This window comes from Elephas maximus, chromosome 13 (genome assembly GCF_024166365.1).
Source record: "Elephas maximus indicus isolate mEleMax1 chromosome 13, mEleMax1 primary haplotype, whole genome shotgun sequence".
In the NCBI taxonomy this organism is placed as follows: Eukaryota; Metazoa; Chordata; class Mammalia; order Proboscidea; family Elephantidae; genus Elephas; species Elephas maximus.
In genome coordinates this window covers 91,135,579-91,151,956 of record NC_064831.1, presented here as the reverse complement: position 1 = coordinate 91,151,956, position 16,378 = coordinate 91,135,579, and the positions used below count along the sequence as shown (strand labels likewise).

The following is a 16,378-nucleotide window of genomic DNA, read 5'->3' as shown; positions in this document are numbered from 1 at the left end:
TGACTGAGCTGAAACGGTGTCTGGGGTCCATAATCTTAGAGTTTCTCCAGTCTGTGTCAGACCAGGAAGTCTGGTCTTCCTTTTAGAGTTAGAATTTTGTTCTACATTTTTCTCCAGCTCTGTCCGGGACCCTCTCTTATGACCCCTGTCAGAGCAGTCAGCGGTGGTAGCCAGGCACCATCTCCGTATACAGGACTCAGCCTGGTAGAGGCCGTGGTAGATGTGGTCCATTAGTCCTTTGGACTAATCTTTCCCTTGTGTCTTTAGTTTTCTTCATGATTCCTTGCTTCCGAAGGAGTGAGACGAGTGGAGTGTCCTAGATGGCCAATCACAGGCTTTTAAGACCCCAGATGCTACTCACCAAAGTAGAATGTAGAACATTTCTTTATAAACTCTATTATGGCTATTGAGCTAGTTGTTCCCTGAGACCATGGTCCCCACAGCCCTCAGCCCAACAATTTGGTCCCTCAGGGAGTTTGGGTGTGTCTATGGAGCTACCATGGCCCTGCCTTGTACAGACTGTGCTAGCTTCCCCAGTATTGTGCACTGTCTTACCCTTCACCAAAGTCACCCTTCATCTATCGTCTATTATGTAAACGCTGCAACCTTTTGTATGCCTGATATGTCTCAAAATTTTTACCCACAACTGAGAATCACTGGTGTTTTTTAAAAATGTTAAAAAAAAAAAAAAAACTTTTTTTTTTTTGCTTTTATCCCATTCATCCTGTCAGTTGTCCAAGCCATAAGCCTAATTACCCTTAATTTCTCTTTCTCCTTCATCTTCCACTGCCTTCAATCACTGCGTAGTTTAATTCTCACTCCTATATAATTCTCAAAGACGCCCTGGTGGTGCAACAGTTAACACTCAGCTGCTAATCTTTAGGCTAGTTGTCAAGCTCTCCACTGTTAGCACGACCCAAGGACTAACGCTCTTCAAATAATTTCCCACGGTGCAACTAGCACTATCTTTCTAATCAACTTCCTCCCAAGCTTAAGATGCTTCCATTTTTCCTAGGAAAAAGTCTAAATTCCCTAACAAGGCTTAAAAAGAAAAAAAAAATACCATTGCCATCAAGTCGATTCTGACTCACAGAGACCGTATAGGACACAGTAGAACTGGCCATAGGATTTCCGAGGATCAGCTGGTGGATTTTAACTGCCAACTTTTTGGTCAGCAGCTGTAGCTCTTAATCACTGCTCCACCAGGGCTCCAAGGTGGCTTAAAGGCTCTTCATAATCTGGCTCCTATTTCCTTCTTCCACCTCATTTTTCACTACTCCTACGGTGCCTGCCCTATCTAGAACTTCCTCATCCATCCACACTGTATGTTAGTTTCTCCAAAGCAATCCCAACTCTCTAGTGCATCTCTTGTCCTTAACATAGGTCTAGTAAAAGCTATCCTCCCTCTTCACAAGGTTAAGTCCTATTCACTCTTCAGGCTTCAACCTAGATGTCGCTTCCTCTGGAACAAATTTTCCTGGCCTCCCTGAAACTGGATTAAGCACTCTTCCTACGTGCAGCATTCTGCACTATACATATCAAACACATATCACAGTGGATTATAAACGCATATGTCTTTACTTGCATCTGACTGTGAGTCAGGTCTTACACACTGGTATCCTCCAGTACCTAGCCAAGTGGACTAAATGAATAAGGCAATTGAGACCAAACAGTGAAATAAACTGTCAAAGTAATACAACATTACGGAGAACTAAAATCTAACGACTCCTGGCTCGCAAGCACAATATTCTTTCCCTTATACTTTGTGGCAGTTAATTTTACTTTCATAAACAATTTAATGTTAATTAGGCATGGAACGCATAGCACAGAGATAAAAAGGATTAGAAATCATCTCATTTTATAATTAAAATGATACTCAGAAAGATCATTTACTTGCTAAAGGACAAAACACTATAAAACAGCAACACCAAGATTAGGCATTTTGATATTCTTTAATTACATACTTTAATATTAGGAGTCGAGCTTTTTTAAGTTGAAAAACTTTAAAGTTGTATATTTCTTTTAGGATAACAAAGTTATTAAAAACAGAACAAATGAATCACCAATTCACTTCAAAAACGGTTTCAACAATACTAGATTAAGTGTTATAAGAATATTTAATTATGATATAAGAACCATAAAGATACTATTGAGTCATTATTGTAATTACACCTTATAAACAGCATATGGGTATCAACTATGTTCAAGGCACTGTGGAACATCACTGAGTACACAAAGAGGTGTAAAACAGAATGCCTACTCCCAAAAAGCTTAAAATGTTTTGAAAAGTAAAACCCAACCACTGCAGAATTAAATAGAAGTAGGTGGAAGTAATTAAACTGTTAACACTTCCAAAGGAAAAGACTTTCCTCTAAGGAGTTTCCGGAGTGTAAAGATAAATTATAATCTATTGCCGGAGGAATCAGTATAAACTCATAATTTCTTAGCTTGGTCACGCGAAAGGGCTCTGACAATTCTTGTTTTCTAAATAACATTACCCAATAAAAGAAACCAGGACTCCTTGAAGAAATGGCTGACTCCAGGACAGCAGAAGGAAAATCGTAAAATGAGCCTGGACTATCTTATTGTTCCAGAAGGTAAAGAAGTTCTTCAAAAACCATGTCAAGACCACCAAGGAGTCAAGTTGAAGGAGCTCCCACTGACCAAATCTTGAGTTAATTTGGATCATCAAACTACATTAGTGGCAGGTCCTGGATTACAACTTTTTAATTAAAAAATTCATGAATTCATATTGATATTAAATAAGTAAATGGAAAGAAAAAACTTCTTTACAAAAGAATGCCAACTAGTAAATGTAAAAGGAATGATCGTTAGAAAAGCTCCATCTTGCAACCATTGTGTAGTAACTGATTCAAGCAAGAATCATCAATGAATGCTAAAATCCTTATGGGAACATTCTAGGGAGGATGGAATAGTTACACAGTCTCAAAGTGTCTCGCCACATCACTAAACAACAACAAAGGAGACAATAATACTTTTTATAATGGAGAAAACAGGAGGCAAAACCTTAAAGAAGTGATCCAAGTACACATTACCTATGGGTCAAGCTGACACGATATCACCTCCCGATGTGATAGTGTGGACACACCATCACTTAAGTGGTATTCCTGCCAAAAATGCATCACTCAAATTGAATCACAAGGAAGAAGTATGGCAAACCCAGACTAACAGACATCCTACAAAACAAAGGGCCTGTACTCTCCAAAACTTTAATGTCAGGAAAAACAAAGAAAGGTTGAAGGACTAAAGAAGACTAAAAAGACAATGGCAACTAAAATACAACATATGATATCTGAATAGAAAAAAATATTATTAAATGGTATTATCTAATTTTTCACATGAGATGTATATTAAATAGTATCGATGTTGAATTTCTTGAATCCATCACACTGTGGTCATGTAAGACTACGTCCTTTTTCTTAGGAGATGTCAACTGACGTATTTAGGAGTAAAAAGTCATTATGTGTGCAATCTAATCTCAAATGCTTCAGTGCTAATAACAGTAACAATACAAAGAAAAAAGAGAAAACAGACAGCGAAGAGGAGGAAAAAAGTGGGGGAAGGCGAGGAGGAATGCATCGATAATGGATACATTATTATATATGTTCAAGGACATTACATATAACGTGATTTCCTCATTAGCGATGTATAGTTCACTGGGCTGTGCAAAAGTGCAACGCACATAACCCATCAGCATAGGTTTTCTCTCTCTCCTTGTACGTGCATCTGTAATATTCTGCCTCAGGTGACATGTGTCTGTTTTTAACTGAATAAACTTGCATCTCTGGCATACTCAACATGATGTAATCAAGGAACTCCGAACTGTAAATAAATAAAATAATATCTGTTTCCAGACTTTGTGGCCACTGTGCAAGTACGGAAAGAATGATAAAGTAAATGCGGCAAAATGTTAACAACTGGTGAATCTAAGTGACAGGTATATGGAAGTTCACGTACTATTTCTGTAACTCTTTTCCAAGTTTAAATTTTTTTGACATAAAAAATTTAACATAAAAAACTACTGCCACTACAAAAGCTTTACCTTGGAGAAAATGAACCATTTCTGAAAAATAAACCTTATCTCCCAGAATTCTTCTCTCCCTTTCCTTTCAAAACCCATGTCATTAAATTAGGCTTAACACCATTAAGAAAAAGGTTATCAGTATCAAAATAAATATTGTGCTAAAGTAGTCACCAACTCGTAAATGGGGTATGTTCCCAAAGCCCATCTGTCAGTCAGTTGTTCCAAATTTGGATTGATTTCCACTATTACAAATGGTGGTCAGGTTCCTAAGGTTGGACACAAAAGCTCTTTGATAAATCCATGTCAGCAATACAGCTGAATTAATAGTGCATTTCATGTATGCTGTGCTCACTGCACAGGGTTTTCCCCCCTACTTGGAGCCTTTCTGAAACAACATGTGGAAGTAGCTGGATAAGCTGGAAGGAGAGAGTGGGGGTATGCTGGTTAGTAAAAAGCAACCGGTAACTAGATACAATTTCTAACCCCTTTTACAGGGATACGCATTCCGCCTCATACGCATGTGAAAGCAAGACAGTGCGTGAGGAAAACCAAAGAAGAACTGATGCCTTTGAACTATGGTGTTGCTTAAGGGTACTGAATATACCATCAACTGCCAGAAGAACAAACAAATCTGTCCTGGAAGAAGTTTTGCTGGAATACTCCTTAGAAGCAAGGATGGCAAAACGTTGTCCCATGTACTTTGGACATGTTATCAGGAGGGACCAGTCCCTAGAGAAAGATACCATGCTTGGTAGAGGGTCAGAAAAAAAGAGGAACACCCTCAACAAGATGGACACAGTGGCTACAACAATGGGATCGAACACAGCAACAAGTGTGAGGATGGCGCAGGACCAGGCAGCGTTTGGTTCTGTTGTACACAGGGTCACTATGAGTCAGAACCAACTCAATGGCACCTAACAACAGTGCATTTCAAACTGGAAATACAGCCCTCAGTCAAGATGGCTACTCAATGACCATGGAATCTCAGGAAATGCCATGTGTGCTCTACAGCTCTGGAATTCCTGCCCTGACCCAGAATACTGACAGTAAAATGTTTGTATATATAGAAAACACACAAATTAGGATTTTATAATATGGATTATGCCCTTATAATTTTTAAAATCTGAACTGGAAAAACCGGTCTGTGACTGGTCATTTTGGTTGACTAGGAAAACTATTCAACGCAACATTTACTGAGCACTCACCAGGTACTATGATAGATATTGTGCATAAAGAAAGAGTAAGACACTCTTCAACCTAGGGACTCATCCTAGCAGAAAATATCAATTACAATACTTAAAATACTGTAATGTGGCATAGTGGTTAAGTGTTAGGGCTGCTAACCAGAGGGTCAGCAGTTTGATTCCAGCAGGTGCTCCTTGGAAACTCTATGGGGCAGTTCTACACTGCCCTACAGGGTCGCTATGAGTCGGAATCGACTTGACGGCAATGGGTTTAATACTCTAAAATGGAATTTACAAACAGTGCACTTATCAAGGCTTTGGGAGCACAAAAAGCCAAAAGAAAAAACTGTGGAGAGATTAAAATTATGTCACAGATGAGATCACATTTGAGCTAGACTTTAAAGAATAAGTTCAATAGGTATTTGAACAAGTGAGTACTCCAGGCAGCGGCAAAAATATGAACAAAGACACAGAAGAATTCATTCAAATATACTGTCTTCCAAGTGCTAAGGCGTGAGGATACAGCTGTGAACAAGAGAGACAAGGTCTCTGCCTTCACAGAGTTTACATTCAGGTACTGAAGCCCCTAATAAATAAGCAAATAAATAAACAATCTGAGTAATTACAACTGTCTTGAAATAAATGAGAGAGAGAGTGTATGGAGGAATCCAACATTAAATTAATATGGTTAGTGAAGGTCTTTGAGTGAGGAAGTAAGATCTGGGACAAGTTCTTAAAGGTTAGAAAGAGCCAGCCACATGAAGAGCATTTCAGCAGGTGGTACAAAAACTACAAAGGGCCCTAAAGAACAAAAAGGCTCAGAAAGTCTAAGTAGCAGAGAAGAGGCCCTTGTGGCTGGCATCTAATCAATGAAGACAAGAAGCCAGGCCATGGAAACGAGTATGAGTTTTATTTCCAGAGAAATGAGAAGTCATTGGAAGATTTTAAGCAGAGAAATGACACAATCTGATTGAAGCTCTTAAAATGTTCCCTAGCGCTGCTGTATGAAGAAATTGTGACAAAAAAAAAAAAAAAGCAGCCCAGTTAGGAATTACTACTGCAATGATGCAGTAATCCATGCAAGAGATAGTGACGGCATGCAATAAAGAGGCAGCAGTGAAGACTGAGAGCAGTGGGTTGACGCAACATAAATTCTGAAGGTACACCGCGATTTGTGGATGGACTGGATTTGAGAGAAAAGGAAAGAATCGAGGATGGTATCTTAAGTTTTGGGCTTGAGTGCTGCCATTTACTGAGATGGGGAGAGCCAGCATAAACACCAAGGCTGGAGGCTGGAATCAAAAGCTCTACTTTAGCCATATGGCTAATACTATGTTTGAGATCTCAACTAGGTTTCCAAGTGGAGAATTCTGGACTAGAGAAATAAAAGTAGGAGTCATCAGCATGAAAATACGTGGCGTGTTCAGGGAACAGCACACAGCTGGCCTTGACTGGCATAGAGATTGAAGGATAGTGGCTGACAATGAGCCTGGAAAGATAGGATGGAATCATATTCTGAAGTGAGCCATGCCTAATAATAGTAATACCAGTAGTAGTAATGATACTAATACCAAAAAACCAAACCCACTGCCGCCAAGTCGATTCTGACTCATAGTGGCCCTATATGACAGAGTAGAACTGCCCTATGGGGTTTCCCTGGCTGCAATCTTTACAGAAAGGCCCTGGCAGAACAATAGTTAAGTGATCAACAGCCAACCAAAAGGTCAGTGGTTCAAACCTACCAGCCACTTTGCAGGAGAAAGATGTGGCAGTCTGCTTCCATAAAGATTTACGGCCTTGGAAATCCTATGCAGCCATTCTACTCTGCACTATAGGGTCACTAAGAGTCAAAATCGACTCAACAGCAGTGGCTTTGGTGGGTTTTCAATCTTTATGGATTAGCTAATCAATGTCACTCAATTGTACACATAGAAATGGCTGAACTGGTATATGTTTTGCTATGTATATTCTCAATGACAACAATAACTAAAATTTAGGGGGGAAAAAGAACCCTTGTGGTGCAGTGGTTAAGATGCTTGCACTTGACTGCTAACTGAAGTCAGCAGTTCAAACCCACCAGCCATTCTCAACTTCAAGTTCTCACCCTCCTTTTCTGAGCTGTTTCTCTCTCATAAACATCAACTCACTGCCCCCTAAGGTTCATATCTAATCTTTCAAGTTGTTGTCCATTTGTTCCCACACAGATAGTTCTTAAAATAGCAGAGTGCTCACGGCAGACCTTTTTTACTAGTTGAAAAAGTTAGTTTCACTAGCTTTTTAGCTAGTTTTATCAGCTAAACTATTGCTCAGTTTTGAGGTGACTTCAAGGGATATTTCTGTTTTAAGGATCAAAGAATTACATCAGGGCAATAGTTTCCAGAGTTCATCCACCCTCCACAGCTCTAGTAAGTCTCAGAGCCCATGAGAATTTGAAATTCTGTTCTACATTTTCCCCTTTTTGGTCAGGATTCTTCTATAGACTCTTTGATCAAAATGTTCAGTAATGGTAGCCAGGCACCAACCAGTTCTGGCCGTATGGCAAAGAAGGCAGCTGTTCATGGAGGCAATTAGCCACACATTCCATATCCTCCTCCTATTCCTGACTCTTCCTCCTCTGTTGCTCCAGATGAAGAGAGGCCAATTGCGCCTCAGATGGCTGCTTGTAAGCTTTTAAGACCCTAGGCACTACACATCAAACTAGGAGGTAGAAAAAAAGTACCAAACTGTTACAAGGCCAATTAACTGAGCAACCCCAGTGCCATCCAGTCGATTCCAACTCATAGTGACCCTATAGGACAGAGTAGAACTGCCCCACAGAGTTTCCAAGGAGCGCCTGGCGGATTCAATTCAAACTGCTGACCCTTTGCTTAGCAGCCGTGGCACTTAACCACTACGCCACCAGGGTTTCCAATTAACTGAGATGTCCCATGAAACCATGACCCTAAACCTCCAAACCAAGGAACCAAATCCCATCCATGAGGTATCTGGTTGTACGTAAGCAGCTTAGGCAGCTTTTTTTTTTTTTTTTTGGTGATTGTTATATCACATAACTTTTGACATTTCCATTTTTTACAAGCGTACAACTTACTGAAGCAACGCTATGCTTAATGTGATTTTTCCATCACCATTAACCCTTTTTCCCCTTCTTCCTGTCCCTGGTAACCACTAATGAACTTTGGTCTCTATACATCTGCCTTTTTGTCTTTTTATATAAGTGAGATCTTATATAAAATGTCTGTCCTTTTGTGATTGGTTTATTTCCCTCAGCATGTCTTCCAGCTCCATCTATATTGTAACATGCCTCAAGATTTCATTTCTCCCACTGGCTGAGTAATATTTCATTGTATGTATGTACCACGTTTTGTTTATCTACTCTACTCGTTGATGGGCAGTTAGGTTGTTTCCACCTCTTGGCTACTGTGAATAGTGCTGCTATGAACACTGCTGTACAAGTCTCTTTTTGAGTCTCTGCTTTCAAGTCTTTTGAATACATACCTAGGAGTGGAATTGCTGGGTTGTATTTTTTTTTTTTTTTTTTTATGGTAGCTCTAGGAAACCCTGGTGGCGTAGTGGTTAAGTGCTGCAGCTGCTAACCAAAGGGTCGGCAGTTTGAATCCACCAGGCGCTCCTTGGAAACTCTATGGGGCAGTTCTACTCTGTCGCTATGAGTCGGAATCGACTTGACGGCACTGGGTTTGGTTTTTTGGTTTTTTTATGGTAGCTCTATTTTTTAGTTGTGTGAGGAACCACCACTGTTTTCCACAATGGCTACAAAATATTGCATTCCCTCCAGCAATGGATAAGAGTTCCAATTTCCCCACATCCTCACCAACGTTTGTTACTTTCTGGTTTTTTTAAATCTTAGCCGTCAGATAAGGGTTCTAATTTCCCAATATCCTCACCAACATTTATTACTTTCTGTTTTTTTAATCTTAACCACCCTAGTGGGAGTGAAATGGTATCTCATTGTGGTTTTGATTTGCACTTCTCTAATGGCTAGCGGCACTGAGCATCTTTTCATGTGCTTGGTTGGCCATTTGAACATCCTTTTTGGTGAAATGTCTATTCAAGTCTTTTGCCCATTTTATGACCAGGTTGTCTTTTTGTTGTCATCAAAGTTTTATATGTATTTTGGTTATTAGATTCTTTTCAGATATGCGGTTTCCAAACACATTCTCCCAGTTGGTAGTTTGTCTTTTCACTTTTTTGGTAAAATCTTTCAATGAACAAAAGTTTTTTAATTTTTATGAGGTCCCATTTATTTTGTCTCTTGTTTTGTGTGCCATCAAGGCTGCTTAACGATAGTAACAGTAGAGGGAAAAAATTACTGCATGCTAACTATGCACCAGGCATTACACTAAAGGCTTTACAGTACACATATTGTTATAGTCACTATTTTATACACTGAGCCTCAAGAAGACTGAGAACTTGTCAAAGAATATAAAGTGTTACAATAGAGGGTTCCCGACAGAGCTGGAGAAAAATGTAGAACAAAATTCTAACTCATAAAAAAACACCAGACTTACTAGCTTGACAGAGACTGGAGAAACCCTGAGAGTACTGCCACCGGGCACCCTTTCAGCTCAGTAGTGAAGTCATTCCTGAGGTTCATTCTTCAGCCAAAGATTAGGCCCATAAAACAAAACAAGACTAAAGGGGCACAGCAGCCCAGGGGCAAGAACTAGGAGGCGGGAGGCAACAGGAAAGCTGGTAATAGGGAACCCAAGGTCGAGAAAGGAGAGTGCTGACATGTTGTGGGGTTGTTAACCTATGTCATAAACAACATGTGTACTAACTGTTTAATGAGAAGCTAGTTTGTTCTGTAAACCTTCGTCTGAAGTACGATTTAAATAAAAAGGTATCTGTAAAAAAAAAAAGAATATGAAGTGTTAGAGTGGGTATTCTAACGCAGACAGTCTGATTTTAGAGGCCAATATCTTATCCCTTTTATTAATGTCTCCCTACTTCATCTTACATGCCTTCAAAATTTTGTTTTTCTTTTTAAATGAATGATATTTAGATCAGAATGTTAGTAATTACAGTCTCTACATAGAAGAAGGACTACTGGGGCTGAAGATTGGAGGTGAGACTGGCAAATTCATTATTAGTCCGAAGCAAGAGCAGTTTGTCTTAATAAGCCAAAAGTCACAAGTTATCTTACTAGGTTAAACAAGTAGCAACCCTTTGTTCCAAGAGACACAAATCAGACCTCAAACCACTCTGAGCCAACCTGCTTATGCATGCTGCTGGTCACAAAAATAACCAGTTATAAAGGCTCATCACTTATTACACTGACGAAATAAATTACCAGTCGTCATACACCAACGTTCAAATATCTGGTATTTCACTTCAGAAATTCTTTTTTTTTTTTTTTTTAACTCATATGCTTATGATTTCACCTTGTGTGACTGTCTTGAGTGATTACTAAGACAATAATTTGATGTTAATTCAGTATCAAATTCAGTAAATACAAATATGATTTACTAAATTCAGTAAATGCCAAAACAACTATATTTTAAAATATAAACTTTATTAAGTGCCAACACACATTCTTTCTTATAGACGAGAATAATAAACTGGACATAGGGTTCAGTTTACTTTAACGTACACAGAAAAAGAGCACAAAACCATTTGTTTTCACAAACCAAGTAAAATGAAGTATAAAATAATAATAAATTACCTTTTACATGAAAATTGTTTTTAAAATATACTCATTCCAAGTGGGTTATAAAAATATCTTTGGAATTTCAGTTTTTTAAAAACATTGTATCTTGAGGACAACAGACAATTCTTAAAACACATATTTCACTGAAGAGCAGGGAAAATATTTATATTTAACTATAATTTTTTTAATCTCATTTGGGGACATTATGGAAGTTAGAAGCAAACTGATTGTGGATCAAAAATCAATCTTGTATAGTCAACTAAATTTCTTATGTGTAATTCTAACAATGAATTTAAGACACTGGGATATTAAAAACAAGTAAACGAGCATTCTCCTATATCTGTACATTATATTAAGTCCTTTTCAATCATAAACACTACAAGTACAGGTATTGAGCAGGTTATGTGTATGATCTCCATAAGAAAAAAGAGATGAATAAAGGCAAGGATAAAGGGAAATCAGACAATTTGCATTTAGTACACTAAGCGTCAGGCCAGAACTTTCACACTCATTATCTCATTTAATCCTAACAACTCAATGGGGCAGGTATAGTTATAATTCCTTCCCATTCTACAGAAGACGTCTCATAATTTTGTCAATGGTGAAGCTGGGATCTGAACCAAGATCTGTCTAACCACAAAGCCAAGCAGCTTTCCTTTATGAGGGTTTGTAATTCAGCACAATGTGTTAAAGCACTGTCCTGCAAGAAGTTATCTAGCTAAAAGATGAATTTAATTTTCCATATTTACACTTCTCTTATTAAACATTGAGAGAGCACACCTCTAAAAATGTTCACAAATTATCTTTTTAATTTAGAAAAAGGCAATACTAACCATTTCAACCCAAAAAGCATTCTTACTGCCAGATCACTGAGAAAAGAAGAACATTCGTATGTACCATTGATATATCTTATAATACCAAAAAATGGCGGCAGGTCAGAATACTTGAAATTAGAAATGCCCGAGAAAATCCACAACTATCATCCTTGTATGGTACACTAAATTCCTCTCACTAATCACCTAAAAGCAGCAACGTGGGTGGAGAGGGAGGCGGAAGGTGGCTTTCCAAAACCTTACTGCCAAGCATGCCACTTCCCAGTAACAAATTTGCTTATGTCTTCCTCCTAAATTAGAACACAAATCTATTAAAAAGATTTCATTGAACTATTTCAAACTGCAAAATCATGTTCTAAAAAACATTTTTATAATTAACCACCTTCAGAATACAGTTCAATAGCTCTCTCTCTTTGGTAACCAAACAATAGGAGACACAGGTATTAACTGAGTGACAGTGAAATTAATATTAATCTGCACTGCATCCTAAATGGAAAACACAAAGCTAAAATGAAATTGCTTTGAAAAACATAACATCGCCTCTCAAAACAACTCAACTTCTTTAAGACATTACTTCAAACTGCATTTACAAAAAATAACCTTTGTCACACATACTCAATATGGTAACATAAAAACTCTCAGAATACAGAAGGAAATTATTCTCAAAACACAATTCAACACAGTAACACAACAACTATTATTTATGAGCCCCAATAATCTATTCTTCCACTGAACACACCCCACCACTCACTTCCCCCAATAGTTTACAGAGACGTTTGCTGGGAACCACTCGTCAGTTTGTTGTACTGCGGTGGCTTGCGTGTTGCTGTGATGCTGGAAGACGTGCCATTGGTATTTCAAATACCAGCAGGGTCATCCATGATAGGCAGGTTTCAGCAGAGCTTCCAGACTAAGACAGACTATGAAAAAGGACCTGGCAATCTATCTTTTGAAAAAAAAACTGTCTTGGAAGAAGTACAGCCAGAACGCTCCTTAGAAGGGAGGACAGTGAGAGTATGTCTTACACACTTTGGATACGTTATCAGGAAGGACCTGTCCCTGGAGAAGAACGTGATGCTTGGTAGAGGGTCAGCAAAAAAGAGGAAGACTCTCAACGAGATCGACTGACACAGTGGCTGCAACAATGGGCTCAAACATGCTCTACTGTACGAAGGGTCGCTGTAAGTCAGAACTGACTTGACAGCGCCTAACAACTTAAAGAATTAAATGCAATTTTAACACCACTGTCCAGTCTGCATAAAACCATTTTTTTTGTATATGACTATATTATGAATTAAAAGAAATAGGTAAGCAAATAATTGTATTTAGAGAGATTGCTACTACTACACAATCATCGACTGCTTTAATAAACATCTTTCTAGGGAAGGCATTATCCAAAAAACCTGTCAATCTAATGTCAAAGTTTACAAATTTTCAAATCACTAGTTTTAGCTCTTCAGAATATTTTCATTATTATAGCACTATTATCACAACTTTTTGCAACAACGCTCACTGAGAATTAAAATAAACGTGATTCTAGAGTCAACTAAACCGCTAGCATACAAAACAAATGCTAATCTTAACGTTTTATATGACATATAGACACGTGTTCATGACATTTGATATAAAGTCTAATACAAAGGCATCCACTTTAGTAAAAACACTTTTGATTCTTTCCCTAAAACAAAAGTTGCCACTTACAGTAAAAGAAAGAGAAGTCAAGACTGGGTACTCCAAAAACATACCAAAAAAAAAAATTACACATACACATACAAAAAGCCATATACCACAATATAGTTAACTTTTATCCTTACTTCCTAAATTCATAGTGCCATTTTTGTATGTTTTCCAAAAAAAAAAAAAAAAAACTATTTTGTTTACCTTTTCCACAGACTGTTCAAGTTCTGCCAAGGTAACATAGATTTTAAAGCTGACAACTGGAATACTTAGGAGTTGCCAAAACAACACAGCTGGATTCTTAAAAAGAAAGTACCACACTCTTGGGTAATGTACACCTAATTACAGCCTTAGAGAACCTTCCCTTCATGTAGTAATACACGATACAAGATACGGGGAAAAACCCTGTGTTAAACACTTGGAAATTTGTAGACAATAATTACTTAAAAAATACATATACTATCGTTAACATCACATTAGGCCTTTCTAACAACACATTATTGAATCCCAATTTCGCTGTAAACGAAAATGCGATTAACACGATGTTGCTATTCCTGAATGTACACAGGGCTCTCTAGTGAGCGGACCACGGCAGAAGTCTCCATACCTATCTCAAGAATCAAGTCTGAGGAACAATTCCATAGTTATACTTTCACGAAAAAAAGAATTTTTTTTTCTAATTCAGAAATACTCAACCTTTTCTAAACTTGTTCGCTCGACCTCACCTACTTTAACCTTCCTGTCCAGACGCAGAGGAAAGCGAACCAACAGGCACAAGTTTCTATGGCACAAAACCTTCCCTGCGTGCTGGGAGCCAGTCGGATGTCAGGGAACAGCCAGCGGTCCCCGCGACGTCTCCGCGCGCGGTGTGGCCTCCGCACCGCAGGTGTCCTCTGCCCGGGGTCCCCTCCCCGGCCCGCCGCCCCACACCGACCCGCCACTGACGCGCCCGATACACGTACGTACGCACACGGAGAGCTAAGGCACTAAAGGTCGCTCCCGTTAGACCCAGCTTCTCCCAAAGCCCAAGTGGACAAACTTCTCCCAGTCCGACAACCGGGCAGAACGCACCGCACTCAGGGTCGCTCGGTTCGAGGAGACCCCGGCCGCAGAGGGCAACGGGAAGGAACGCGGGCTGAGAGGGTCCCGGGGTCCGGAGCCCTCCGAGAACTCCTTCAACTTTCACCGAGGCGACGTCCACCACCGCCCCCCAGACCAAGGCGCTGTGCGCGCAACAGAGGCTCCTCGCCGCCGGCCGCGAGGGCAACCAGAGCAGCGCCCGAGCGCGCTTCGCCCCGTCAAACCCCGGCCCGCCCTCGGGGCACCCCGCCCCCACCTCCCCGGGCGCCGCGCCCCTCGGCGCCCACCCCAACCCGGCCGTTCCTCGCCGTCTCCCCGCACCCCGCCGCCCAGCCGCCGCCCGCCCGCGACCCCGGTCCCCTCCGCGCCGGGCACGGCCAAATCCTGCTGTCCCCGGAGCCCCGCGGGCGCCCCTCGCCGGCCGCGCCGCCCCTCGCCCTGGCACCCCCCCCCAAGCCCTTACCCGGCCCCCTCGCCGAGACACCGCCCCCTCCAACACTGCCAACCCCGCGGACAGGGCTCCGCAGCCCGCGGCCCTCACCGTGTGTCCGCGGCGCAGCGCACGGGCGCACACTTGCCGCACCCCTGGCCGCCACCAGCGCTGCGCGCCGCCCGGAGCCGCCTCCTTCAGCCCGGGACTCGCCGGGACATCCGCGCACGGATCCCCACACCGGGGCTATTTTTAGGAGACAGGCCCCGGCCAGACCGGAACTCGTTGCTGCCGCGCGCGTGCGCACTACGTACGTCGTGCTCCGTGTCCCTCCGCCAGTCCGGCCTGTCCCGCCCTTCCCTTAACTTCTCTCTCCGGCTGCTCCCTTAAGGTTTCTTTTCAGGACTGATCTATCCTCTTGATGAGCCCTAGAGTACTTGGAATCGGAAAGACAAGGGTGCAGGCAAAGAGAGTCGCACTCTTTGTAGCCGAGCGCTATTCCACAAGGACGCGAGGGGCGGACTATGTTTTTCCGGGTGGGTGAGGAGACGGATCACCCGGCACAGGAAGGAGATGACGGCGGTTTGGCGCCGGAGCCCCAGGGCAGGAGCTGCCTTCCCGGTGGAGGACCGAGTTCTCCTGGAAGGGATATTGGTCACTTGATGAGGTCCCGGGCGCCTCCTAGGGCGGGGCGGGGCGGCACGGCGGCGTCGCGCCCGCGCCCCCGCCTCCCCGCCACCGCGTCCCCGACCAGCCCTCGGTGCCGGAGCCAGGGCCGGCGCTGGTGACGCGGCGCGTGGCAAATCGCCGCGCGTGGCCGGCGGCCGCGGGCGACACGGGGGCGGGGCTCCGGGGCGGGGCCGAGCGGTGTGCCCCGAGGCGGCCCGGACAGCCCCTGCCGCCTCCTGCGGCCCCCACCGTTCCCGTCGCCCGGGCGCGTTGGGCCTCCCCAGACCTCGGCTTGCCAGGCCGGCGTCACGCTGTCATTGTGCCCGGGGCCGCACCTGTGCTTGCACGGGGCGCCTCTAAATCACCCTCGGTGAGCAAGCACAATGAGACCCCCGCACGCCCTGGAGAGAAGCAGCGTCCTTATCTTTGCATTCGAATACCTGCCATACCTTGATTTCTGAACTAGGTGCGGCACTTTTGCATATTACAGCTCATATATTCCTTACAACATCACCATGACATAGGTTCATTTTCTATTCCCATTTTACAGATGAGGAAACGAAAGCTGAGAGCTAAAGTGGCTTGTGGGGGTCACAGAACTAAGGCGGCGCTGAACACTTGAACTCCTAACTACTCTGCATACTGCTTTTTCTGAGAGAGGTGTAAAGGAGATGTGCTGGGGACAGCAGTCATGTTATGTGGGTTTACTGGTTTTGTCATAGAGGCCATTAGGAGGTGACCCATTGCTGGTTCTCACGTCCTGAAGACCATTTGCCTATGGAGAGTTTCTCACGG

At 42.1% G+C, this 16,378-nt stretch overlaps 1 protein-coding gene across 4 annotated transcripts in view; it reads right to left on the bottom strand.

The window, feature by feature from the left end:
• The window catches only part of MEF2A (myocyte enhancer factor 2A), a 211,813-nt gene extending 196,248 nt beyond the window's left edge, over positions 1–15,565 (bottom strand). For 2 of the 4 annotated variants that reach the window (XM_049906146.1, XM_049906143.1), the window contains exon 1: positions 15,026–15,207. The gene's annotated coding sequence lies outside the window, so the exon portion shown is untranslated. Of the gene's footprint in view, positions 1–15,025; positions 15,208–15,228 lie in introns of those variants that run through there. The other 2 variants (XM_049906144.1, XM_049906145.1) reach the window with 2 other exon arrangements.
• Between the last annotated feature and the right edge of the window lie 813 nt (positions 15,566–16,378).